The sequence below is a fragment of the Strix uralensis genome, chromosome 5 (assembly GCF_047716275.1).
Source record: "Strix uralensis isolate ZFMK-TIS-50842 chromosome 5, bStrUra1, whole genome shotgun sequence".
Taxonomy (NCBI): Eukaryota; Metazoa; Chordata; class Aves; order Strigiformes; family Strigidae; genus Strix; species Strix uralensis.
The window spans coordinates 61,587,868-61,614,617 of record NC_133976.1 but is presented as its reverse complement, the minus strand read 5'-3'; positions in this window follow the sequence as shown (position 1 = coordinate 61,614,617).

Here is a 26,750-nt window from a genome sequence, read left to right as displayed (position 1 = left end):
AGCAGGGAATTCTCTGCCTGCCTTTCCCCAGTGCTCTGCAAGCTCTCCAGGACAACATAAAATCTGGGGCTCTGTGCTTTCTTTCGTTCTGAACAAGTGTTACTGTTTTCTGCACAAAAGCGATTCTGCGAAGCAATGTGAACACTTCTGCTTCCCAGGAACAGAGAAGGTGCTAGCAGGGAATTCTCTGCCTGCCTTTCCCCAGTGCTCTGCAAGCTCTCCAGGACAACAGTAAATCTGGGGCTCTGTGCTTTCATTCGTTCTGAACAAGTGTTACTGTTTTCTGCACAAAAGCGATTCTGCGAAGCAATGTGAACACTTCTGCTTCCCAGGCACAGAGAAGGTGCTAGCAGGGAATTCTCTGCCTGCCTTTCCCCAGTGCTCTGCAAGCTCTCCAGGACAACATAAAATCTGGGGCTCTGTGCTTTCTTTTGTTCTGAACAAGTGTTACTGTTTTCTGCACAAAAGCGATTCTGCGAAGCAATGTGAACACTTCTGCTTCCCAGGCACAGAGAAGGTGCTAGCAGGGAATTCTCTGCCTGCCTTTCCCCAGTGCTCTGCAAGCTCTCCAGGACAACATAAAATCTGGGGCTCTGTGCTTTCTTTCGTTCTGAACAAGTGTTACTGTTTTCTGCACAAAAGCGATTCTGCGAAGCAATGTGAACACTTCTGCTTCCCAGGAACAGAGAAGGTGCTAGCAGGGAATTCTCTGCCTGCCTTTCCCCAGTGCTCTGCAAGCTCTCCAGGACAACAGCAAATCTGGGGCTCTGTGCTTTCATTCGTTCTGAACAAGTGTTACTGTTTTCTGCACAAAAGCGATTCTGCGAAGCAATGTGAACACTTCTGCTTCCCAGGCACAGAGAAGGTGCTAGCAGGGAATTCTCTGCCTGCCTTTCCCCAGTGCTCTGCAAGCTCTCCAGGACAACATAAAATCTGGGGCTCTGTGCTTTCTTTCGTTCTGAACAAGTGTTACTGTTTTCTGCACAAAAGCGATTCTGCGAAGCAATGTGAACAGGCACAGAGAAGGTGCTAGCAGGGAATTCTCTGCCTGCCTTTCCCCAGTGCTCTGCAAGCTCTCCAGGACAACATAAAATCTGGGGCTCTGTGCTTTCTTTCGTTCTGAACAAGTGTTACTGTTTTCTGCACAAAAGCGATTCTGCGAAGCAATGTGAACACTTCTGCTTCCCAGGCACAGAGAAGGTGCTAGCAGGGAATTCTCTGCCTGCCTTTCCCCAGTGCTCTGCAAGCTCTCCAGGACAACATAAAATCTGGGGCTCTGTGCTTTCTTTCGTTCTGAACAAGTGTTACTGTTTTCTGCACAAAAGCGATTCTGCGAAGCAATGTGAACACTTCTGCTTCCCAGGCACAGAGAAGGTGCTAGCAGGGAATTCTCTGCCTGCCTTTCCCCAGTGCTCTGCAAGCTCTCCAGGACAACATAAAATCTGGGGCTCTGTGCTTTCTTTCGTTCTGAACAAGTGTTACTGTTTTCTGCACAAAAGCGATTCTGCGAAGCAATGTGAACACTTCTGCTTCCCAGGCACAGAGAAGGTGCTAGCAGGGAATTCTCTGCCTGCCTTTCCCCAGTGCTCTGCAAGCTCTCCAGGACAACAGCAAATCTGGGGCTCTGTGCTTTCTTTCGTTCTGAACAAGTGTTACTGTTTTCTGCACAAAAGCGATTCTGCGAAGCAATGTGAACACTTCTGCTTCCCAGGCACAGAGAAAGTGCTAGCAGGGAATTCTCTGCCTGCCTTTCCCCAGTGCTCTGCAAGCTCTTCAGGACAACATAAAATCTGGGGCTCTGTGCTTTCTTTCGTTCTGAACAAGTGTTACTGTTTTCTGCACAAAAACGATTCTGCGAAGCAATGTGAACACTTCTGCTTCCCAGGCACAGAGAAGGTGCTAGCAGGGAATTCTCTGCCTGCCTTTCCCCAGTGCTCTGCAAGCTCTCCAGGACAACATAAAATCTGGGGCTCTGTGCTTTCTTTCGTTCTGAACAAGTGTTACTGTTTTCTGCACAAAAGCGATTCTGCGAAGCAATGTGAACACTTCTGCTTCCCAGGCACAGAGAAGGTGCTAGCAGGGAATTCTCTGCCTGCCTTTCCCCAGTGCTCTGCAAGCTCTCCAGGACAACAGCAAATCTGGGGCTCTGTGCTTTCTTTCGTTCTGAACAAGTGTTACTGTTTTCTGCACAAAAGCGATTCTGCGAAGCAATGTGAACACTTCTGCTTCCCAGGCACAGAGAAAGTGCTAGCAGGGAATTCTCTGCCTGCCTTTCCCCAGTGCTCTGCAAGCTCTTCAGGACAACATAAAATCTGGGGCTCTGTGCTTTCTTTCGTTCTGAACAAGTGTTACTGTTTTCTGCACAAAAACGATTCTGCGAAGCAATGTGAACACTTCTGCTTCCCAGGCACAGAGAAGGTGCTAGCAGGGAATTCTCTGCCTGCCTTTCCCCAGTGCTCTGCAAGCTCTCCAGGACAACATAAAATCTGGGGCTCTGTGCTTTCTTTCGTTCTGAACAAGTGTTACTGTTTTCTGCACAAAAGCGATTCTGCGAAGCAATGTGAACACTTCTGCTTCCCAGGCACAGAGAAGGTGCTAGCAGGGAATTCTCTGCCTGCCTTTCCCCAGTGCTCTGCAAGCTCTCCAGGACAACATAAAATCTGGGGCTCTGTGCTTTCTTTCGTTCTGAACAAGTGTTACTGTTTTCTGCACAAAAGCGATTCTGCGAAGCAGTGTGAACAGGCACAGAGAAGGTGATAGCAGGGAATTCTCTGCCCTCCTTTCCCCAGTGCTCTGCAAGCTCTCCAGGAAAACATAAAATCTGGGGCTCTGTGCTTTCTTTCGTTCTGAACAAGTGTTACTGTTTTCTGCACAAAAGCGATTCTGCGAAGCAATGTGAACACTTCTGCTTCCCAGGCACAGAGAAGGTGCTAGCAGGGAATTCTCTGCCTGCCTTTCCCCAGTGCTCTGCAAGCTCTCCAGGACAACAGCAAATCTGGGGCTCTGTGCTTTCTTTCGTTCTGAACAAGTGTTACTGTTTTCTGCACAAAAGCGATTCTGCGAAGCAATGTGAACACTTCTGCTTCCCAGGCACAGAGAAAGTGCTAGCAGGGAATTCTCTGCCTGCCTTTCCCCAGTGCTCTGCAAGCTCTTCAGGACAACATAAAATCTGGGGCTCTGTGCTTTCTTTCGTTCTGAACAAGTGTTACTGTTTTCTGCACAAAAGCGATTCTGCGAAGCAATGTGAACACTTCTGCTTCCCAGGCACAGAGAAGGTGCTAGCAGGGAATTCTCTGCCTGCCTTTCCCCAGTGCTCTGCAAGCTCTCCAGGACAACATAAAATCTGGGGCTCTGTGCTTTCTTTCGTTCTGAACAAGTGTTACTGTTTTCTGCACAAAAGCGATTCTGCCAAGCAATGTGAACAGGCACAGAGAAGGTGCTAGCAGGGAATTCTCTACCTGCCTTTCCCCAGTGCTCTGCAAGCTCTCCGGGACAACATAAAATCTGGGGCTCTGTGCTTTCTTTCGTTCTGAACAAGAGTTAGTGTTTTCTGCACAAAAGCGATTCTGCGAAGCAATGATTACACTTCTGCGTCCCAGGCACAGAGAAGGTGCTAGCAGGGAATTCTCTGCCTGCCTTTCCCCAGTGCTCTGCAAGCTCTCCAGGACAACATAAAATCTGGGGCTCTGTGCTTTCTTTCGTTCTGAACAAGTGTTAATGTTTTCTGCACAAAAGCGATTCTGCGAAGCAATGTGAACACTTCTGCTTCCCAGGCACAGAGAAGGTGCTAGCAGGGAATTCTCTGCCTGCCTTTCCCCAGTGCTCTGCAAGCTCTCCAGGACAACATAAAATCTGGGGCTCTGTGCTTTCTTTCGTTCTGAACAAGTGTTACTGTTTTCTGCACAAAAGCGATTCTGCGAAGCAATGTGAACACTTCTGCTTCCCAGGAACAGAGAAGGTGCTAGCAGGGAATTCTCTGCCTGCCTTTCCCCAGTGCTCTGCAAGCTCTCCAGGACAACAGCAAATCTGGGGCTCTGTGCTTTCATTCGTTCTGAACAAGTGTTACTGTTTTCTGCACAAAAGCGATTCTGCGAAGCAATGTGAACACTTCTGCTTCCCAGGCACAGAGAAGGTGCTAGCAGGGAATTCTCTGCCTGCCTTTCCCCAGTGCTCTGCAAGCTCTCCAGGACAACATAAAATCTGGGGCTCTGTGCTTTCTTTCGTTCTGAACAAGTGTTACTGTTTTCTGCACAAAAGCGATTCTGCGAAGCAATGTGAACAGGCACAGAGAAGGTGCTAGCAGGGAATTCTCTGCCTGCCTTTCCCCAGTGCTCTGCAAGCTCTCCAGGACAACATAAAATCTGGGGCTCTGTGCTTTCTTTCGTTCTGAACAAGTGTTACTGTTTTCTGCACAAAAGCGATTCTGCGAAGCAATGTGAACACTTCTGCTTCCCAGGCACAGAGAAGGTGCTAGCAGGGAATTCTCTGCCTGCCTTTCCCCAGTGCTCTGCAAGCTCTCCAGGACAACATAAAATCTGGGGCTCTGTGCTTTCTTTCGTTCTGAACAAGTGTTACTGTTTTCTGCACAAAAGCGATTCTGCGAAGCAATGTGAACACTTCTGCTTCCCAGGCACAGAGAAGGTGCTAGCAGGGAATTCTCTGCCTGCCTTTCCCCAGTGCTCTGCAAGCTCTCCAGGACAACATAAAATCTGGGGCTCTGTGCTTTCTTTCGTTCTGAACAAGTGTTACTGTTTTCTGCACAAAAGCGATTCTGCGAAGCAATGTGAACACTTCTGCTTCCCAGGCACAGAGAAGGTGCTAGCAGGGAATTCTCTGCCTGCCTTTCCCCAGTGCTCTGCAAGCTCTCCAGGACAACAGCAAATCTGGGGCTCTGTGCTTTCTTTCGTTCTGAACAAGTGTTACTGTTTTCTGCACAAAAGCGATTCTGCGAAGCAATGTGAACACTTCTGCTTCCCAGGCACAGAGAAAGTGCTAGCAGGGAATTCTCTGCCTGCCTTTCCCCAGTGCTCTGCAAGCTCTTCAGGACAACATAAAATCTGGGGCTCTGTGCTTTCTTTCGTTCTGAACAAGTGTTACTGTTTTCTGCACAAAAACGATTCTGCGAAGCAATGTGAACACTTCTGCTTCCCAGGCACAGAGAAGGTGCTAGCAGGGAATTCTCTGCCTGCCTTTCCCCAGTGCTCTGCAAGCTCTCCAGGACAACATAAAATCTGGGGCTCTGTGCTTTCTTTCGTTCTGAACAAGTGTTACTGTTTTCTGCACAAAAGCGATTCTGCCAAGCAATGTGAACAGGCACAGAGAAGGTGCTAGCAGGGAATTCTCTACCTGCCTTTCCCCAGTGCTCTGCAAGCTCTCCAGGACAACATAAAATCTGGGGCTCTGTGCTTTCTTTCGTTCTGAACAAGAGTTAGTGTTTTCTGCACAAAAGCGATTCTGCGAAGCAATGTTTACACTTCTGCGTCCCAGGCACAGAGAAGGTGCTAGCAGGGAATTCTCTGCCTGCCTTTCCCCAGTGCTCTGCAAGCTCTCCAGGACAACATAAAATCTGGGGCTCTGTGCTTTCTTTCGTTCTGAACAAGTGTTACTGTTTTCTGCACAAAAGCGATTCTGCGAAGCAATGTGAACACTTCTGCTTCCCAGGCACAGAGAAGGTGCTAGCAGGGAATTCTCTGCCTGCCTTTCCCCAGTGCTCTGCAAGCTCTCCAGGACAACATAAAATCTGGGGCTCTGTGCTTTCTTTCGTTCTGAACAAGTGTTACTGTTTTCTGCACAAAAGCGATTCTGCGAAGCAATGTGAACAGGCACAGAGAAGGTGCTAGCAGGGAATTCTCTGCCTGCCTTTCCCCAGTGCTCTGCAAGCTCTCCAGGACAACATAAAATCTGGGGCTCTGTGCTTTCTTTCGTTCTGAACAAGTGTTACTGTTTTCTGCACAAAAGCGATTCTGCGAAGCAATGTGAACACTTCTGCTTCCCAGGCACAGAGAAGGTGCTAGCAGGGAATTCTCTGCCTGCCTTTCCCCAGTGCTCTGCAAGCTCTCCAGGACAACATAAAATCTGGGGCTCTGTGCTTTCTTTCGTTCTGAACAAGTGTTACTGTTTTCTGCACAAAAGCGATTCTGCGAAGCAATGTGAACACTTCTGCTTCCCAGGCACAGAGAAGGTGCTAGCAGGGAATTCTCTGCCTGCCTTTCCCCAGTGCTCTGCAAGCTCTCCAGGACAACATAAAATCTGGGGCTCTGTGCTTTCTTTCGTTCTGAACAAGTGTTACTGTTTTCTGCACAAAAGCGATTCTGCCAAGCAATGTGAACAGGCACAGAGAAGGTGCTAGCAGGGAATTCTCTACCTGCCTTTCCCCAGTGCTCTGCAAGCTCTCCAGGACAACAGTAAATCTGGGGCTCTGTGCTTTCTTTTGTTCTGAACAAAGTTAGTGTTTTCTGCACAAAAGCGATTCTGCGAAGCAATGTTTACACTTCTGCGTCCCAGGCACAGAGAAGGTGCTAGCAGGGAATTCTCTGCCTGCCTTTCCCCAGTGCTCTGCAAGCTCTCCAGGACAACATAAAATCTGGGGCTCTGTGCTTTCTTTCGTTCTGAACAAGTGTTAATGTTTTCTGCACAAAAGCGATTCTGCGAAGCAATGTGAACACTTCTGCTTACCAGGCACAGAGAAGGTGCTAGCAGGGAATTCTCTGCCTGCCTTTCCCCAGTGCTCTGCAAGCTCTCCAGGACAACATAAAATCTGGGGCTCTGTGCTTTCTTTCGTTCTGAACAAGTGTTACTGTTTTCTGCACAAAAGCGATTCTGCGAAGCAATGTGAACACTTCTGCTTCCCAGGAACAGAGAAGGTGCTAGCAGGGAATTCTCTGCCTGCCTTTCCCCAGTGCTCTGCAAGCTCTCCAGGACAACAGTAAATCTGGGGCTCTGTGCTTTCATTCGTTCTGAACAAGTGTTACTGTTTTCTGCACAAAAGCGATTCTGCGAAGCAATGTGAACACTTCTGCTTCCCAGGCACAGAGAAGGTGCTAGCAGGGAATTCTCTGCCTGCCTTTCCCCAGTGCTCTGCAAGCTCTCCAGGACAACATAAAATCTGGGGCTCTGTGCTTTCTTTTGTTCTGAACAAGTGTTACTGTTTTCTGCACAAAAGCGATTCTGCGAAGCAATGTGAACACTTCTGCTTCCCAGGCACAGAGAAGGTGCTAGCAGGGAATTCTCTGCCTGCCTTTCCCCAGTGCTCTGCAAGCTCTCCAGGACAACATAAAATCTGGGGCTCTGTGCTTTCTTTCGTTCTGAACAAGTGTTACTGTTTTCTGCACAAAAGCGATTCTGCGAAGCAATGTGAACACTTCTGCTTCCCAGGAACAGAGAAGGTGCTAGCAGGGAATTCTCTGCCTGCTTTTCCCCAGTGCTCTGCAAGCTCTCCAGGACAACAGCAAATCTGGGGCTCTGTGCTTTCATTCGTTCTGAACAAGTGTTACTGTTTTCTGCACAAAAGCGATTCTGCGAAGCAATGTGAACACTTCTGCTTCCCAGGCACAGAGAAGGTGCTAGCAGGGAATTCTCTGCCTGCCTTTCCCCAGTGCTCTGCAAGCTCTCCAGGACAACATAAAATCTGGGGCTCTGTGCTTTCTTTCGTTCTGAACAAGTGTTACTGTTTTCTGCACAAAAGCGATTCTGCGAAGCAATGTGAACAGGCACAGAGAAGGTGCTAGCAGGGAATTCTCTGCCTGCCTTTCCCCAGTGCTCTGCAAGCTCTCCAGGACAACAGCAAATCTGGGGCTCTGTGCTTTCTTTCGTTCTGAACAAGTGTTACTGTTTTCTGCACAAAAGCGATTCTGCGAAGCAATGTGAACACTTCTGCTTCCCAGGCACAGAGAAGGTGCTAGCAGGGAATTCTCTGCCTGCCTTTCCCCAGTGCTCTGCAAGCTCTCCAGGACAACATAAAATCTGGGGCTCTGTGCTTTCTTTCGTTCTGAACAAGTGTTACTGTTTTCTGCACAAAAGCGATTCTGCGAAGCAATGTGAACACTTCTGCTTCCCAGGCACAGAGAAGGTGCTAGCAGGGAATTCTCTGCCTGCCTTTCCCCAGTGCTCTGCAAGCTCTCCAGGACAACATAAAATCTGGGGCTCTGTGCTTTCTTTCGTTCTGAACAAGTGTTACTGTTTTCTGCACAAAAGCGATTCTGCGAAGCAATGTGAACACTTCTGCTTCCCAGGCACAGAGAAGGTGCTAGCAGGGAATTCTCTGCCTGCCTTTCCCCAGTGCTCTGCAAGCTCTCCAGGACAACAGCAAATCTGGGGCTCTGTGCTTTCTTTCGTTCTGAACAAGTGTTACTGTTTTCTGCACAAAAGCGATTCTGCGAAGCAATGTGAACACTTCTGCTTCCCAGGCACAGAGAAAGTGCTAGCAGGGAATTCTCTGCCTGCCTTTCCCCAGTGCTCTGCAAGCTCTTCAGGACAACATAAAATCTGGGGCTCTGTGCTTTCTTTCGTTCTGAACAAGTGTTACTGTTTTCTGCACAAAAACGATTCTGCGAAGCAATGTGAACACTTCTGCTTCCCAGGCACAGAGAAGGTGCTAGCAGGGAATTCTCTGCCTGCCTTTCCCCAGTGCTCTGCAAGCTCTCCAGGACAACATAAAATCTGGGGCTCTGTGCTTTCTTTCGTTCTGAACAAGTGTTACTGTTTTCTGCACAAAAGCGATTCTGCCAAGCAATGTGAACAGGCACAGAGAAGGTGCTAGCAGGGAATTCTCTACCTGCCTTTCCCCAGTGCTCTGCAAGCTCTCCAGGACAACATAAAATCTGGGGCTCTGTGCTTTCTTTCGTTCTGAACAAGAGTTAGTGTTTTCTGCACAAAAGCGATTCTGCGAAGCAATGTTTACACTTCTGCGTCCCAGGCACAGAGAAGGTGCTAGCAGGGAATTCTCTGCCTGCCTTTCCCCAGTGCTCTGCAAGCTCTCCAGGACAACATAAAATCTGGGGCTCTGTGCTTTCTTTCGTTCTGAACAAGTGTTAATGTTTTCTGCACAAAAGCGATTCTGCGAAGCAATGTGAACACTTCTGCTTCCCAGGCACAGAGAAGGTGCTAGCAGGGAATTCTCTGCCTGCCTTTCCCCAGTGCTCTGCAAGCTCTCCAGGACAACATAAAATCTGGGGCTCTGTGCTTTCTTTCGTTCTGAACAAGTGTTACTGTTTTCTGCACAAAAGCGATTCTGCGAAGCAATGTGAACACTTCTGCTTCCCAGGAACAGAGAAGGTGCTAGCAGGGAATTCTCTGCCTGCCTTTCCCCAGTGCTCTGCAAGCTCTCCAGGACAACAGCAAATCTGGGGCTCTGTGCTTTCATTCGTTCTGAACAAGTGTTACTGTTTTCTGCACAAAAGCGATTCTGCGAAGCAATGTGAACACTTCTGCTTCCCAGGCACAGAGAAGGTGCTAGCAGGGAATTCTCTGCCTGCCTTTCCCCAGTGCTCTGCAAGCTCTCCAGGACAACATAAAATCTGGGGCTCTGTGCTTTCTTTCGTTCTGAACAAGTGTTACTGTTTTCTGCACAAAAGCGATTCTGCGAAGCAATGTGAACAGGCACAGAGAAGGTGCTAGCAGGGAATTCTCTGCCTGCCTTTCCCCAGTGCTCTGCAAGCTCTCCAGGACAACATAAAATCTGGGGCTCTGTGCTTTCTTTCGTTCTGAACAAGTGTTACTGTTTTCTGCACAAAAGCGATTCTGCGAAGCAATGTGAACACTTCTGCTTCCCAGGCACAGAGAAGGTGCTAGCAGGGAATTCTCTGCCTGCCTTTCCCCAGTGCTCTGCAAGCTCTCCAGGACAACATAAAATCTGGGGCTCTGTGCTTTCTTTCGTTCTGAACAAGTGTTACTGTTTTCTGCACAAAAGCGATTCTGCGAAGCAATGTGAACACTTCTGCTTCCCAGGCACAGAGAAGGTGCTAGCAGGGAATTCTCTGCCTGCCTTTCCCCAGTGCTCTGCAAGCTCTCCAGGACAACATAAAATCTGGGGCTCTGTGCTTTCTTTCGTTCTGAACAAGTGTTACTGTTTTCTGCACAAAAGCGATTCTGCCAAGCAATGTGAACAGGCACAGAGAAGGTGCTAGCAGGGAATTCTCTACCTGCCTTTCCCCAGTGCTCTGCAAGCTCTCCAGGACAACAGTAAATCTGGGGCTCTGTGCTTTCTTTTGTTCTGAACAAAGTTAGTGTTTTCTGCACAAAAGCGATTCTGCGAAGCAATGTTTACACTTCTGCGTCCCAGGCACAGAGAAGGTGCTAGCAGGGAATTCTCTGCCTGCCTTTCCCCAGTGCTCTGCAAGCTCTCCAGGACAACATAAAATCTGGGGCTCTGTGCTTTCTTTCGTTCTGAACAAGTGTTACTGTTTTCTGCACAAAAGCGATTCTGCGAAGCAATGTGAACAATTCTGCTTACCAGGCACAGAGAAGGTGCTAGCAGGGAATTCTCTGCCTGCCTTTCCCCAGTGCTCTGCAAGCTCTCCAGGACAACATAAAATCTGGGGCTCTGTGCTTTCTTTCGTTCTGAACAAGTGTTACTGTTTTCTGCACAAAAGCGATTCTGCGAAGCAATGTGAACACTTCTGCTTCCCAGGAACAGAGAAGGTGCTAGCAGGGAATTCTCTGCCTGCCTTTCCCCAGTGCTCTGCAAGCTCTCCAGGACAACAGTAAATCTGGGGCTCTGTGCTTTCATTCGTTCTGAACAAGTGTTACTGTTTTCTGCACAAAAGCGATTCTGCGAAGCAATGTGAACACTTCTGCTTCCCAGGCACAGAGAAGGTGCTAGCAGGGAATTCTCTGCCTGCCTTTCCCCAGTGCTCTGCAAGCTCTCCAGGACAACATAAAATCTGGGGCTCTGTGCTTTCTTTTGTTCTGAACAAGTGTTACTGTTTTCTGCACAAAAGCGATTCTGCGAAGCAATGTGAACACTTCTGCTTCCCAGGCACAGAGAAGGTGCTAGCAGGGAATTCTCTGCCTGCCTTTCCCCAGTGCTCTGCAAGCTCTCCAGGACAACATAAAATCTGGGGCTCTGTGCTTTCTTTCGTTCTGAACAAGTGTTACTGTTTTCTGCACAAAAGCGATTCTGCGAAGCAATGTGAACAGGCACAGAGAAGGTGCTAGCAGGGAATTCTCTACCTGCCTTTCCCCAGTGCTCTGCAAGCTCTCCAGGACAACAGTAAATCTGGGGCTCTGTGCTTTCTTTCGTTCTGAACAAGAGTTAGTGTTTTCTGCACAAAAGCGATTCTGCGAAGCAATGTTTACACTTCTGCGTCCCAGGCACAGAGAAGGTGCTAGCAGGGAATTCTCTGCCTGCCTTTCCCCAGTGCTCTGCAAGCTCTCCAGGACAACATAAAATCTGGGGCTCTGTGCTTTCTTTCGTTCTGAACAAGTGTTACTGTTTTCTGCACAAAAGCGATTCTGCGAAGCAATGTGAACACTTCTGCTTCCCAGGCACAGAGAAGGTGCTAGCAGGGAATTCTCTGCCTGCCTTTCCCCAGTGCTCTGCAAGCTCTCCAGGACAACATAAAATCTGGGGCTCTGTGCTTTCTTTCGTTCTGAACAAGTGTTACTGTTTTCTGCACAAAAGCGATTCTGCCAAGCAATGTGAACACTTCTGCTTCCCAGGCACAGAGAAGGTGCTAGCAGGGAATTCTCTGCCTGCCTTTCCCCAGTGCTCTGCAAGCTCTCCAGGACAACATAAAATCTGGGGCTCTGTGCTTCCTTTCGTTCTGAACAAGTGTTAGTGTTTTCTGCACAAAAGCGATTCTGCGAAGCAGTGTGAACAGGCACAGAGAAGGTGCTAGCAGGGAATTCTCTGCCTGCCTTTCCCCAGTGCTCTGCAAGCTCTCCAGGACAACATAAAATCTGGGGCTCTGTGCTTTCTTTCGTTCTGAACAAGTGTTACTGTTTTCTGCACAAAAGCGATTCTGTGAAGCAATGTGAACACTTCTGCTTCCCAGGCACAGAGAAGGTGCTAGCAGGGAATTCTCTGCCTGCCTTTCCCCAGTGCTCTGCAAGCTCTCCAGGACAACATAAAATCTGGGGCTCTGTGCTTTCTTTCGTTCTGAACAAGTGTTACTGTTTTCTGCACAAAAGCGATTCTGCGAAGCAATGTGAACACTTCTGCTTCCCAGGCACAGAGAAGGTGCTAGCAGGGAATTCTCTGCCTGCCTTTCCCCAGTGCTCTGCAAGCTCTCCAGGACAACATAAAATCTGGGGCTCTGTGCTTTCTTTCGTTCTGAACAAGTGTTACTGTTTTCTGCACAAAAGCGATTCTGCGAAGCAATGTGAACACTTCTGCTTCCCAGGCACAGAGAAGGTGCTAGCAGGGAATTCTCTGCCTGCCTTTCCCCAGTGCTCTGCAAGCTCTCCAGGACAACATAAAATCTGGGGCTCTGTGCTTTCTTTCGTTCTGAACAAGTGTTAGTGTTTTCTGCACAAAAGCGATTCTGCGAAGCAATGTGAACAGGCACAGAGAAGGTGCTAGCAGGGAATTCTCTACCTGCCTTTCCCCAGTGCTCTGCAAGCTCTCCAGGACAACAGTAAATCTGGGGCTCTGTGCTTTCTTTTGTTCTGAACAAGTGTTAGTGTTTTCTGCACAAAAGCGATTCTGCGAAGCAATGTGAACACTTCTGCTTCCCAGGCACAGAGAAGGTGCTAGCAGGGAATTCTCTGCCTGCCTTTCCCCAGTGCTCTGCAAGCTCTCCAGGACAACATAAAATCTGGGGCTCTGTGCTTTCTTTCGTTCTGAACAAGTGTTACTGTTTTCTGCACAAAAGCGATTCTGCGAAGCAATGTGAACACTTCTGCTTCCCAGGCACAGAGAAGGTGCTAGCAGGGAATTCTCTGCCTGCCTTTCCCCAGTGCTCTGCAAGCTCTCCAGGACAACATAAAATCTGGGGCTCTGTGCTTTCTTTCGTTCTGAACAAGTGTTACTGTTTTCTGCACAAAAGCGATTCTGCGAAGCAGTGTGAACAGGCACAGAGAAGGTGCTAGCAGGGAATTCTCTGCCCTCCTTTCCCCAGTGCTCTGCAAGCTCTCCAGGAAAACATAAAATCTGGGGCTCTGTGCTTTCTTTCGTTCTGAACAAGTGTTACTGTTTTCTGCACAAAAGCGATTCTGCGAAGCAATGTGAACACTTCTGCTTCCCAGGAACAGAGAAGGTGCTAGCAGGGAATTCTCTGCCTGCCTTTCCCCAGTGCTCTGCAAGCTCTCCAGGACAACAGCAAATCTGGGGCTCTGTGCTTTCTTTCGTTCTGAACAAGTGTTACTGTTTTCTGCACAAAAGCGATTCTGCGAAGCAATGTGAACACTTCTGCTTCCCAGGCACAGAGAAAGTGCTAGCAGGGAATTCTCTGCCTGCCTTTCCCCAGTGCTCTGCAAGCTCTCCAGGACAACATAAAATCTGGGGCTCTGTGCTTTCTTTCGTTCTGAACAAGTGTTACTGTTTTCTGCACAAAAGCGATTCTGCGAAGCAATGTGAACACTTCTGCTTCCCAGGCACAGAGAAGGTGCTAGCAGGGAATTCTCTGCCTGCCTTTCCCCAGTGCTCTGCAAGCTCTCCAGGACAACATAAAATCTGGGGCTCTGTGCTTTCTTTCGTTCTGAACAAGTGTTACTGTTTTCTGCACAAAAGCGATTCTGCGAAGCAGTGTGAACAGGCACAGAGAAGGTGATAGCAGGGAATTCTCTGCCTGCCTTTCCCCAGTGCTCTGCAAGCTCTCCAGGACAACAGCAAATCTGGGGCTCTGTGCTTTCTTTCGTTCTGAACAAGTGTTACTGTTTTCTGCACAAAAGCGATTCTGCGAAGCAATGTGAACACTTCTGCTTCCCAGGCACAGAGAAGGTGCTAGCAGGGAATTCTCTGCCTGCCTTTCCCCAGTGCTCTGCAAGCTCTCCAGGACAACAGCAAATCTGGGGCTCTGTGCTTTCTTTCGTTCTGAACAAGTGTTACTGTTTTCTGCACAAAAGCGATTCTGCGAAGCAATGTGAACACTTCTGCTTCCCAGGCACAGAGAAAGTGCTAGCAGGGAATTCTCTGCCTGCCTTTCCCCAGTGCTCTGCAAGCTCTTCAGGACAACATAAAATCTGGGGCTCTGTGCTTTCTTTCGTTCTGAACAAGTGTTACTGTTTTCTGCACAAAAACGATTCTGCGAAGCAATGTGAACACTTCTGCTTCCCAGGCACAGAGAAGGTGCTAGCAGGGAATTCTCTGCCTGCCTTTCCCCAGTGCTCTGCAAGCTCTCCAGGACAACATAAAATCTGGGGCTCTGTGCTTTCTTTCGTTCTGAACAAGTGTTACTGTTTTCTGCACAAAAGCGATTCTGCCAAGCAATGTGAACAGGCACAGAGAAGGTGCTAGCAGGGAATTCTCTACCTGCCTTTCCCCAGTGCTCTGCAAGCTCTCCAGGACAACATAAAATCTGGGGCTCTGTGCTTTCTTTCGTTCTGAACAAGAGTTAGTGTTTTCTGCACAAAAGCGATTCTGCGAAGCAATGTTTACACTTCTGCGTCCCAGGCACAGAGAAGGTGCTAGCAGGGAATTCTCTGCCTGCCTTTCCCCAGTGCTCTGCAAGCTCTCCAGGACAACATAAAATCTGGGGCTCTGTGCTTTCTTTCGTTCTGAACAAGTGTTAATGTTTTCTGCACAAAAGCGATTCTGCGAAGCAATGTGAACACTTCTGCTTCCCAGGCACAGAGAAGGTGCTAGCAGGGAATTCTCTGCCTGCCTTTCCCCAGTGCTCTGCAAGCTCTCCAGGACAACATAAAATCTGGGGCTCTGTGCTTTCTTTCGTTCTGAACAAGTGTTACTGTTTTCTGCACAAAAGCGATTCTGCGAAGCAATGTGAACACTTCTGCTTCCCAGGAACAGAGAAGGTGCTAGCAGGGAATTCTCTGCCTGCCTTTCCCCAGTGCTCTGCAAGCTCTCCAGGACAACAGCAAATCTGGGGCTCTGTGCTTTCATTCGTTCTGAACAAGTGTTACTGTTTTCTGCACAAAAGCGATTCTGCGAAGCAATGTGAACACTTCTGCTTCCCAGGCACAGAGAAGGTGCTAGCAGGGAATTCTCTGCCTGCCTTTCCCCAGTGCTCTGCAAGCTCTCCAGGACAACATAAAATCTGGGGCTCTGTGCTTTCTTTCGTTCTGAACAAGTGTTACTGTTTTCTGCACAAAAGCGATTCTGCGAAGCAATGTGAACACTTCTGCTTCCCAGGCACAGAGAAGGTGCTAGCAGGGAATTCTCTGCCTGCCTTTCCCCAGTGCTCTGCAAGCTCTCCAGGACAACATAAAATCTGGGGCTCTGTGCTTTCCTTCGTTCTGAACAAGTGTTACTGTTTTCTGCACAAAAGCGATTCTGCGAAGCAATGTGAACACTTCTGCTTCCCAGGAACAGAGAAGGTGCTAGCAGGGAATTCTCTGCCTGCCTTTCCCCAGTGCTCTGCAAGCTCTCCAGGACAACATAAAATCTGGGGCTCTGTGCTTTCTTTCGTTCTGAACAAGTGTTACTGTTTTCTGCACAAAAGCGATTCTGCGAAGCAATGTGAACACTTCTGCTTCCCAGGCACAGAGAAGGTGCTAGCAGGGAATTCTCTGCCTGCCTTTCCCCAGTGCTCTGCAAGCTCTCCAGGACAACATAAAATCTGGGGCTCTGTGCTTTCCTTCGTTCTGAACAAGTGTTACTGTTTTCTGCACAAAAGCGATTCTGCGAAGCAGTGTGAACAGGCACAGAGAAGGTGCTAGCAGGGAATTCTCTGCCTGCCTTTCCCCAGTGCTCTGCAAGCTCTCCAGGACAACATAAAATCTGGGGCTCTGTGCTTTCTTTCGTTCTGAACAAGTGTTACTGTTTTCTGCACAAAAGCGATTCTGCGAAGCAATGTGAACACTTCTGCTTCCCAGGCACAGAGAAGGTGCTAGCAGGGAATTCTCTGCCTGCCTTTCCCCAGTGCTCTGCAAGCTCTCCAGGACAACATAAAATCTGGGGCTCTGTGCTTTCTTTCGTTCTGAACAAGTGTTACTGTTTTCTGCACAAAAGCGATTCTGCGAAGCAATGTGAACAGGCACAGAGAAGGTGCTAGCAGGGAATTCTCTACCTGCCTTTCCCCAGTGCTCTGCAAGCTCTCCAGGACAACAGTAAATCTGGGGCTCTGTGCTTTCTTTCGTTCTGAACAAGTGTTAGTGTTTTCTGCACAAAAGCGATTCTGCGAAGCAATGTGAACACTTCTGCTTCCCAGGCACAGAGAAGGTGCTAGCAGGGAATTCTCTGCCTGCCTTTCCCCAGTGCTCTGCAAGCTCTCCAGGACAACATAAAATCTGGGGCTCTGTGCTTTCTTTCGTTCTGAACAAGTGTTACTGTTTTCTGCACAAAAGCGATTCTGCGAAGCAATGTGAACACTTCTGCTTCCCAGGCACAGAGAAGGTGCTAGCAGGGAATTCTCTGCCTGCCTTTCCCCAGTGCTCTGCAAGCTCTCCAGGACAACATAAAATCTGGGGCTCTGTGCTTTCTTTCGTTCTGAACAAGTGTTACTGTTTTCTGCACAAAAGCGATTCTGCCAAGCAATGTGAACAGGCACAGAGAAGGTGCTAGCAGGGAATTCTCTACCTGCCTTTCCCCAGTGCTCTGCAAGCTCTCCAGGACAACAGTAAATCTGGGGCTCTGTGCTTTCTTTTGTTCTGAACAAAGTTAGTGTTTTCTGCACAAAAGCGATTCTGTGAAGCAATGTTTACACTTCTGCGTCCCAGGCACAGAGAAGGTGCTAGCAGGGAATTCTCTGCCTGCCTTTCCCCAGTGCTCTGCAAGCTCTCCAGGACAACATAAAATCTGGGGCTCTGTGCTTTCTTTCGTTCTGAACAAGTGTTAATGTTTTCTGCACAAAAGCGATTCTGCGAAGCAATGTGAACACTTCTGCTTACCAGGCACAGAGAAGGTGCTAGCAGGGAATTCTCTGCCTGCCTTTCCCCAGTGCTCTGCAAGCTCTCCAGGACAACATAAAATCTGGGGCTCTGTGCTTTCTTTTGTTCTGAACAAGTGTTACTGTTTTCTGCACAAAAGCGATTCTGCGAAGCAATGTGAACACTTCTGCTTCCCAGGCACAGAGAAGGTGCTAGCAGGGAATTCTCTGCCTGCCTTTCCCCAGTGCTCTGCAAGCTCTCCAGGACAACATAAAATCTGGGGCTCTGTGCTTTCTTTCGTTCTGAACAAGTGTTACTGTTTTCTGCACAAAAGCGATTCTGCCAAGCAATGTGAACAGGCACAGAGAAGGTGCTAGCAGGGAATTCTCTACCTGCCTTTCCCCAGTGCTCTGCAAGCTCTCCAGGACAACAGTAAATCTGGGGCTCTGTGCTTTCTTTCGTTCTGAACAAGAGTTAGTGTTTTCTGCACAAAAGCGATTCTGCGAAGCAATGTTTACACTTCTGCGTCCCAGGCACAGAGAAGGTGCTAGCAGGGAATTCTCTGCCTGCCTTTCCCCAGTGCTCTGCAAGCTCTCCAGGACAACATAAAATCTGGGGCTCTGTGCTTTCTTTCGTTCTGAACAAGTGTTACTGTTTTCTGCACAAAAGCGATTCTGCGAAGCAATGTGAACACTTCTGCTTCCCAGGCACAGAGAAGGTGCTAGCAGGGAATTCTCTGCCTGCCTTTCCCCAGTGCTCTGCAAGCTCTCCAGGACAACATAAAATCTGGGGCTCTGTGCTTTCTTTCATTCTGAACAAGTGTTACTGTTTTCTGCACAAAAGCGATTCTGCGAAGCAATGTGAACACTTCTGCTTCCCAGGCACAGAGAAGGTGCTAGCAGGGAATTCTCTGCCTGCCTTTCCCCAGTGCTCTGCAAGCTCTCCAGGACAACATAAAATCTGGGGCTCTGTGCTTCCTTTCGTTCTGAACAAGTGTTAGTGTTTTCTGCACAAAAGCGATTCTGCGAAGCAGTGTGAACAGGCACAGAGAAGGTGCTAGCAGGGAATTCTCTGCCTGCTTTTCCCCAGTGCTCTGCAAGCTCTCCAGGACAACATAAAATCTGGGGCTCTGTGCTTTCTTTCGTTCTGAACAAGTGTTACTGTTTTCTGCACAAAAGCGATTCTGCGAAGCAATGTGAACACTTCTGCTTCCCAGGCACAGAGAAGGTGCTAGCAGGGAATTCTCTGCCTGCCTTTCCCCAGTGCTCTGCAAGCTCTCCAGGACAACATAAAATCTGGGGCTCTGTGCTTTCTTTCGTTCTGAACAAGTGTTACTGTTTTCTGCACAAAAGCGATTCTGCGAAGCAATGTGAACACTTCTGCTTCCCAGGCACAGAGAAGGTGCTAGCAGGGAATTCTCTGCCTGCCTTTCCCCAGTGCTCTGCAAGCTCTCCAGGACAACATAAAATCTGGGGCTCTGTGCTTTCTTTCGTTCTGAACAAGTGTTACTGTTTTCTGCACAAAAGCGATTCTGCGAAGCAATGTGAACACTTCTGCTTCCCAGGCACAGAGAAGGTGCTAGCAGGGAATTCTCTGCCTGCCTTTCCCCAGTGCTCTGCAAGCTCTCCAGGACAACATAAAATCTGGGGCTCTGTGCTTTCTTTCGTTCTGAACAAGTGTTAGTGTTTTCTGCACAAAAGCGATTCTGCGAAGCAATGTGAACAGGCACAGAGAAGGTGCTAGCAGGGAATTCTCTACCTGCCTTTCCCCAGTGCTCTGCAAGCTCTCCAGGACAACAGTAAATCTGGGGCTCTGTGCTTTCTTTTGTTCTGAACAAGTGTTAGTGTTTTCTGCACAAAAGCGATTCTGCGAAGCAATGTGAACACTTCTGCTTCCCAGGCACAGAGAAGGTGCTAGCAGGGAATTCTCTGCCTGCCTTTCCCCAGTGCTCTGCAAGCTCTCCAGGACAACATAAAATCTGGGGCTCTGTGCTTTCTTTCGTTCTGAACAAGTGTTACTGTTTTCTGCACAAAAGCGATTCTGCGAAGCAATGTGAACACTTCTGCTTCCCAGGCACAGAGAAGGTGCTAGCAGGGAATTCTCTGCCTGCCTTTCCCCAGTGCTCTGCAAGCTCTCCAGGACAACATAAAATCTGGGGCTCTGTGCTTTCTTTCGTTCTGAACAAGTGTTACTGTTTTCTGCACAAAAGCGATTCTGCGAAGCAATGTGAACACTTCTGCTTCCCAGGCACAGAGAAGGTGCTAGCAGGGAATTCTCTGCCTGCCTTTCCCCAGTGCTCTGCAAGCTCTCCAGGACAACATAAAATCTGGGGCTCTGTGCTTTCTTTCGTTCTGAACAAGTGTTACTGTTTTCTGCACAAAAGCGATTCTGCGAAGCAGTGTGAACAGGCACAGAGAAGGTGCTAGCAGGGAATTCTCTGCCTGCCTTTCCCCAGTGCTCTGCAAGCTCTCCAGGACAACATAAAATCTGGGGCTCTGTGCTTTCTTTCGTTCTGAACAAGTGTTACTGTTTTCTGCACAAAAGCGATTCTGCGAAGCAATGTGAACACTTCTGCTTCCCAGGAACAGAGAAGGTGCTAGCAGGGAATTCTCTGCCTGCCTTTCCCCAGTGCTCTGCAAGCTCTCCAGGACAACAGCAAATCTGGGGCTCTGTGCTTTCTTTCGTTCTGAACAAGTGTTACTGTTTTCTGCACAAAAGCGATTCTGCGAAGCAATGTGAACACTTCTGCTTCCCAGGCACAGAGAAAGTGCTAGCAGGGAATTCTCTGCCTGCCTTTCCCCAGTGCTCTGCAAGCTCTCCAGGACAACATAAAATCTGGGGCTCTGTGCTTTCTTTCGTTCTGAACAAGTGTTACTGTTTTCTGCACAAAAGCGATTCTGCCAAGCAATGTGAACACTTCTGCTTCCCAGGCACAGAGAAGGTGCTAGCAGGGAATTCTCTGCCTGCCTTTCCCCAGTGCTCTGCAAGCTCTCCAGGACAACATAAAATCTGGGGCTCTGTGCTTTCTTTCGTTCTGAACAAGTGTTACTGTTTTCTGCACAAAAGCGATTCTGCGAAGCAGTGTGAACAGGCACAGAGAAGGTGATAGCAGGGAATTCTCTGCCTGCCTTTCCCCAGTGCTCTGCAAGCTCTCCAGGACAACATAAAATCTGGGGCTCTGTGCTTTCTTTCGTTCTGAACAAGTGTTACTGTTTTCTGCACAAAAGCGATTCTGCGAAGCAATGTGAACACTTCTGCTTCCCAGGCACAGAGAAGGTGCTAGCAGGGAATTCTCTGCCTGCCTTTCCCCAGTGCTCTGCAAGCTCTCCAGGACAACATAAAATCTGGGGCTCTGTGCTTTCTTTCGTTCTGAACAAGTGTTACTGTTTTCTGCACAAAAGCGATTCTGCGAAGCAATGTGAACACTTCTGCTTCCCAGGCACAGAGAAGGTGCTAGCAGGGAATTCTCTGCCTGCCTTTCCCCAGTGCTCTGCAAGCTCTCCAGGACAACATAAAATCTGGGGCTCTGTGCTTTCTTTCGTTCTGAACAAGTGTTAGTGTTTTCTGCACAAAAGCGATTCTGCGAAGCAATGTGAACAGGCACAGAGAAGGTGCTAGCAGGGAATTCTCTACCTGCCTTTCCCCAGTGCTCTGCAAGCTCTCCAGGACAACATAAAATCTGGGGCTCTGTGCTTTCTTTCGTTCTGAACAAGTGTTACTGTTTTCTGCACAAAAGCGATTCTGCGAAGCAATGTGAACACTTCTGCTTCCCAGGCACAGAGAAGGTGCTAGCAGGGAATTCTCTGCCTGCCTTTCCCCAGTGCTCTGCAAGCTCTCCAGGACAACATAAAATCTGGGGCTCTGTGCTTTCTTTCGTTCTGAACAAGTGTTACTGTTTTCTGCACAAAAGCGATTCTGCGAAGCAATGTGAACACTTCTGCTTCCCAGGCACAGAGAAGGTGCTAGCAGGGAATTCTCTGCCTGCCTTTCCCCAGTGCTCTGCAAGCTCTCCAGGACAACATAAAATCTGGGGCTCTGTGCTTTCTTTCGTTCTGAACAAGTGTTACTGTTTTCTGCACAAAAGCGATTCTGCGAAGCAGTGTGAACAGGCACAGAGAAGGTGATAGCAGGGAATTCTCTGCCCTCCTTTCCCCAGTGCTCTGCAAGCTCTCCAGGAAAACATAAAATCTGGGGCTCTGTGCTTTCTTTCGTTCTGAACAAGTGTTACTGTTTTCTGCACAAAAGCGATTCTGCGAAGCAATGTGAACACTTCTGCTTCCCAGGAACAGAGAAGGTGCTAGCAGGGAATTCTCTGCCTGCCTTTCCCCAGTGCTCTGCAAGCTCTCCAGGACAACAGCAAATCTGGGGCTCTGTGCTTTCTTTCGTTCTGAACAAGTGTTACTGTTTTCTGCACAAAAGCGATTCTGCGAAGCAATGTGAACACTTCTGCTTCCCAGGCACAGAGAAAGTGCTAGCAGGGAATTCTCTGCCTGCCTTTCCCCAGTGCTCTGCAAGCTCTCCAGGACAACATAAAATCTGGGGCTCTGTGCTTTCTTTCGTTCTGAACAAGTGTTACTGTTTTCTGCACAAAAGCGATTCTGCGAAGCAATGTGAACACTTCTGCTTCCCAGGCACAGAGAAGGTGCTAGCAGGGAATTCTCTGCCTGCCTTTCCCCAGTGCTCTGCAAGCTCTCCAGGACAACATAAAATCTGGGGCTCTGTGCTTTCTTTTGTTCTGAACAAGTGTTACTGTTTTCTGCACAAAAGCGATTCTGCGAAGCAGTGTGAACAGGCACAGAGAAGGTGATAGCAGGGAATTCTCTGCCTGCCTTTCCCCAGTGCTCTGCAAGCTCTCCAGGACAACATAAAATCTGGGGCTCTGTGCTTTCTTTCGTTCTGAACAAGTGTTACTGTTTTCTGCACAAAAGCGATTCTGCGAAGCAATGTGAACACTTCTGCTTCCCAGGCACAGAGAAGGTGCTAGCAGGGAATTCTCTGCCTGCCTTTCCCCAGTGCTCTGCAAGCTCTCCAGGACAACAGCAAATCTGGGGCTCTGTGCTTTCTTTCGTTCTGAACAAGTGTTACTGTTTTCTGCACAAAAGCGATTCTGCGAAGCAATGTGAACACTTCTGCTTCCCAGGCACAGAGAAAGTGCTAGCAGGGAATTCTCTGCCTGCCTTTCCCCAGTGCTCTGCAAGCTCTTCAGGACAACATAAAATCTGGGGCTCTGTGCTTTCTTTCGTTCTGAACAAGTGTTACTGTTTTCTGCACAAAAACGATTCTGCGAAGCAATGTGAACACTTCTGCTTCCCAGGCACAGAGAAGGTGCTAGCAGGGAATTCTCTGCCTGCCTTTCCCCAGTGCTCTGCAAGCTCTCCAGGACAACATAAAATCTGGGGCTCTGTGCTTTCTTTCGTTCTGAACAAGTGTTACTGTTTTCTGCACAAAAGCGATTCTGCCAAGCAATGTGAACAGGCACAGAGAAGGTGCTAGCAGGGAATTCTCTACCTGCCTTTCCCCAGTGCTCTGCAAGCTCTCCAGGACAACATAAAATCTGGGGCTCTGTGCTTTCTTTCGTTCTGAACAAGAGTTAGTGTTTTCTGCACAAAAGCGATTCTGCGAAGCAATGTTTACACTTCTGCGTCCCAGGCACAGAGAAGGTGCTAGCAGGGAATTCTCTGCCTGCCTTTCCCCAGTGCTCTGCAAGCTCTCCAGGACAACATAAAATCTGGGGCTCTGTGCTTTCTTTCGTTCTGAACAAGTGTTAATGTTTTCTGCACAAAAGCGATTCTGCGAAGCAATGTGAACACTTCTGCTTCCCAGGCACAGAGAAGGTGCTAGCAGGGAATTCTCTGCCTGCCTTTCCCCAGTGCTCTGCAAGCTCTCCAGGACAACATAAAATCTGGGGCTCTGTGCTTTCTTTCGTTCTGAACAAGTGTTACTGTTTTCTGCACAAAAGCGATTCTGCGAAGCAATGTGAACACTTCTGCTTCCCAGGAACAGAGAAGGTGCTAGCAGGGAATTCTCTGCCTGCCTTTCCCCAGTGCTCTGCAAGCTCTCCAGGACAACAGCAAATCTGGGGCTCTGTGCTTTCATTCGTTCTGAACAAGTGTTACTGTTTTCTGCACAAAAGCGATTCTGCGAAGCAATGTGAACACTTCTGCTTCCCAGGCACAGAGAAGGTGCTAGCAGGGAATTCTCTGCCTGCCTTTCCCCAGTGCTCTGCAAGCTCTCCAGGACAACATAAAATCTGGGGCTCTGTGCTTTCTTTCGTTCTGAACAAGTGTTACTGTTTTCTGCACAAAAGCGATTCTGCGAAGCAATGTGAACAGGCACAGAGAAGGTGCTAGCAGGGAATTCTCTACCTGCCTTTCCCCAGTGCTCTGCAAGCTCTCCAGGACAACATAAAATCTGGGGCTCTGTGCTTTCTTTCGTTCTGAACAAGTGTTACTGTTTTCTGCACAAAAGCGATTCTGCGAAGCAATGTGAACACTTCTGCTTCCCAGGCACAGAGAAGGTGCTAGCAGGGAATTCTCTGCCTGCCTTTCCCCAGTGCTCTGCAAGCTCTCCAGGACAACATAAAATCTGGGGCTCTGTGCTTTCTTTCGTTCTGAACAAGTGTTACTGTTTTCTGCACAAAAGCGATTCTGCGAAGCAATGTGAACACTTCTGCTTCCCAGGCACAGAGAAGGTGCTAGCAGGGAATTCTCTGCCTGCCTTTCCCCAGTGCTCTGCAAGCTCTCCAGGACAACATAAAATCTGGGGCTCTGTGCTTTCTTTCGTTCTGAACAAGTGTTACTGTTTTCTGCACAAAAGCGATTCTGCGAAGCAATGTGAACACTTCTGCTTCCCAGGCACAGAGAAGGTGCTAGCAGGGAATTCTCTGCCTGCCTTTCCCCAGTGCTCTGCAAGCTCTCCAGGACAACATAAAATCTGGGGCTCTGTGCTTTCCTTCGTTCTGAACAAGTGTTACTGTTTTCTGCACAAAAGCGATTCTGCGAAGCAGTGTGAACAGGCACAGAGAAGGTGCTAGCAGGGAATTCTCTGCCTGCCTTTCCCCAGTGCTCTGCAAGCTCTCCAGGACAACATAAAATCTGGGGCTCTGTGCTTTCTTTCGTTCTGAACAAGTGTTACTGTTTTCTGCACAAAAGCGATTCTGCGAAGCAATGTGAACAGGCACAGAGAAGGTGCTAGCAGGGAATTCTCTACCTGCCTTTCCCCAGTGCTCTGCAAGCTCTCCAGGACAACAGTAAATCTGGGGCTCTGTGCTTTCTTTCGTTCTGAACAAGTGTTAGTGTTTTCTGCACAAAAGCGATTCTGCGAAGCAATGTGAACACTTCTGCTTCCCAGGCACAGAGAAGGTGCTAGCAGGGAATTCTCTGCCTGCCTTTCCCCAGTGCTCTGCAAGCTCTCCAGGACAACATAAAATCTGGGGCTCTGTGCTTTCTTTCGTTCTGAACAAGTGTTACTGTTTTCTGCACAAAAGCGATTCTGCCAAGCAATGTGAACAGGCACAGAGAAGGTGCTAGCAGGGAATTCTCTACCTGCCTTTCCCCAGTGCTCTGCAAGCTCTCCAGGACAACATAAAATCTGGGGCTCTGTGCTTTCTTTCGTTCTGAACAAGAGTTAGTGTTTTCTGCACAAAAGCGATTCTGCGAAGCAATGTGAACACTTCTGCGTCCCAGGCACAGAGAAGGTGCTAGCAGGGAATTCTCTGCCTGCCTTTCCCCAGTGCTCTGCAAGCTCTCCAGGACAACATAAAATCTGGGGCTCTGTGCTTTCTTTCGTTCTGAACAAGTGTTACTGTTTTCTGCACAAAAGCGATTCTGCGAAGCAATGTGAACACTTCTGCTTCCCAGGCACAGAGAAGGTGCTAGCAGGGAATTCTCTGCCTGCCTTTCCCCAGTGCTCTGCAAGCTCTCCAGGACAACAGCAAATCTGGGGCTCTGTGCTTTCATTCGTTCTGAACAAGTGTTACTGTTTTCTGCACAAAAGCGATTCTGCGAAGCAATGTGAACACTTCTGCTTCCCAGGCACAGAGAAGGTGCTAGCAGGGAATTCTCTGCCTGCCTTTCCCCAGTGCTCTGCAAGCTCTCCAGGACAACATAAAATCTGGGGCTCTGTGCTTTCTTTCGTTCTGAACAAGTGTTACTGTTTTCTGCACAAAAGCGATTCTGCGAAGCAATGTGAACAGGCACAGAGAAGGTGCTAGCAGGGAATTCTCTACCTGCCTTTCCCCAGTGCTCTGCAAGCTCTCCAGGACAACATAAAATCTGGGGCTCTGTGCTTTCTTTCGTTCTGAACAAGTGTTACTGTTTTCTGCACAAAAGCGATTCTGCGAAGCAATGTGAACACTTCTGCTTCCCAGGCACAGAGAAGGTGCTAGCAGGGAATTCTCTGCCTGCCTTTCCCCAGTGCTCTGCAAGCTCTCCAGGACAACATAAAATCTGGGGCTCTGTGCTTTCTTTCGTTCTGAACAAGTGTTACTGTTTTCTGCACAAAAGCGATTCTGCGAAGCAATGTGAACACTTCTGCTTCCCAGGCACAGAGAAGGTGCTAGCAGGGAATTCTCTGCCTGCCTTTCCCCAGTGCTCTGCAAGCTCTCCAGGACAACATAAAATCTGGGGCTCTGTGCTTTCTTTCGTTCTGAACAAGTGTTACTGTTTTCTGCACAAAAGCGATTCTGCGAAGCAATGTGAACACTTCTGCTTCCCAGGCACAGAGAAGGTGCTAGCAGGGAATTCTCTGCCTGCCTTTCCCCAGTGCTCTGCAAGCTCTCCAGGACAACATAAAATCTGGGGCTCTGTGCTTTCCTTCGTTCTGAACAAGTGTTACTGTTTTCTGCACAAAAGCGATTCTGCGAAGCAGTGTGAACAGGCACAGAGAAGGTGCTAGCAGGGAATTCTCTGCCTGCCTTTCCCCAGTGCTCTGCAAGCTCTCCAGGACAACATAAAATCTGGGGCTCTGTGCTTTCTTTCGTTCTGAACAAGTGTTACTGTTTTCTGCACAAAAGCGATTCTGCGAAGCAATGTGAACACTTCTGCTTCCCAGGCACAGAGAAGGTGCTAGCAGGGAATTCTCTGCCTGCCTTTCCCCAGTGCTCTGCAAGCTCTCCAGGACAACATAAAATCTGGGGCTCTGTGCTTTCTTTCGTTCTGAACAAGTGTTAGTGTTTTCTGCACAAAAGCGATTCTGCGAAGCAATGTGAACAGGCACAGAGAAGGTGCTAGCAGGGAATTCTCTACCTGCCTTTCCCCAGTGCTCTGCAAGCTCTCCAGGACAACAGTAAATCTGGGGCTCTGTGCTTTCTTTCGTTCTGAACAAGTGTTAGTGTTTTCTGCACAAAAGCGATTCTGCGAAGCAATGTGAACACTTCTGCTTCCCAGGCACAGAGAAGGTGCTAGCAGGGAATTCTCTGCCTGCCTTTCCCCAGTGCTCTGCAAGCTCTCCAGGACAACATAAAATCTGGGGCTCTGTGCTTTCTTTCGTTCTGAACAAGTGTTACTGTTTTCTGCACAAAAGCGATTCTGCGAAGCAATGTGAACACTTCTGCTTCCCAGGCACAGAGAAGGTGCTAGCAGGGAATTCTCTGCCTGCCTTTCCCCAGTGCTCTGCAAGCTCTCCAGGACAACATAAAATCTGGGGCTCTGTGCTTTCTTTCGTTCTGAACAAGTGTTACTGTTTTCTGCACAAAAGCGATTCTGCGAAGCAATGTGAACACTTCTGCTTCCCAGGAACAGAGAAGGTGCTAGCAGGGAATTCTCTGCCTGCCTTTCCCCAGTGCTCTGCAAGCTCTCCAGGACAACAGTAAATCTGGGGCTCTGTGC